The following is a 484-nucleotide window of genomic DNA, read 5'->3' as shown; positions in this document are numbered from 1 at the left end:
CATAACGTTATACGTTATAACGTATTACCCTATAACGATATACGTTATAACGTATTACCCTATAACGATATACGTTATAACGTATTACCCTATAACGATATACGTTGTAACGTAATATTACATAGCGTTATACGTTATAACGTAATACTACATAACGTTTTACGTTATGACGAATTACGATATAGCGTTATACATTATAACGTAACACGATATAACGTTTTACATTATAACGTAATACTACATGACATTATACGTTATAACGTAATACTACTGACCGTTATACGCTATAACTTACTACCATATAACGATATACGTTATAACGTATTAAAATATAACGATATACATTATAACGTAATATTACATAAGGTTATACGTTATATCGTATTACCATATAACGATATTCCTTATAACGTAATAATACATAATATGATACGTTATAACGAAATGCTACTGAACTTTATACGTTGTAACGTACTGCCATATG

This window comes from Bombus pyrosoma, unplaced genomic scaffold (genome assembly GCF_014825855.1).
Source record: "Bombus pyrosoma isolate SC7728 unplaced genomic scaffold, ASM1482585v1 HiC_scaffold_4726, whole genome shotgun sequence".
Classification (NCBI taxonomy): Eukaryota; Metazoa; Arthropoda; class Insecta; order Hymenoptera; family Apidae; genus Bombus; species Bombus pyrosoma.
Note: the sequence above shows the minus strand (reverse complement) of the source record.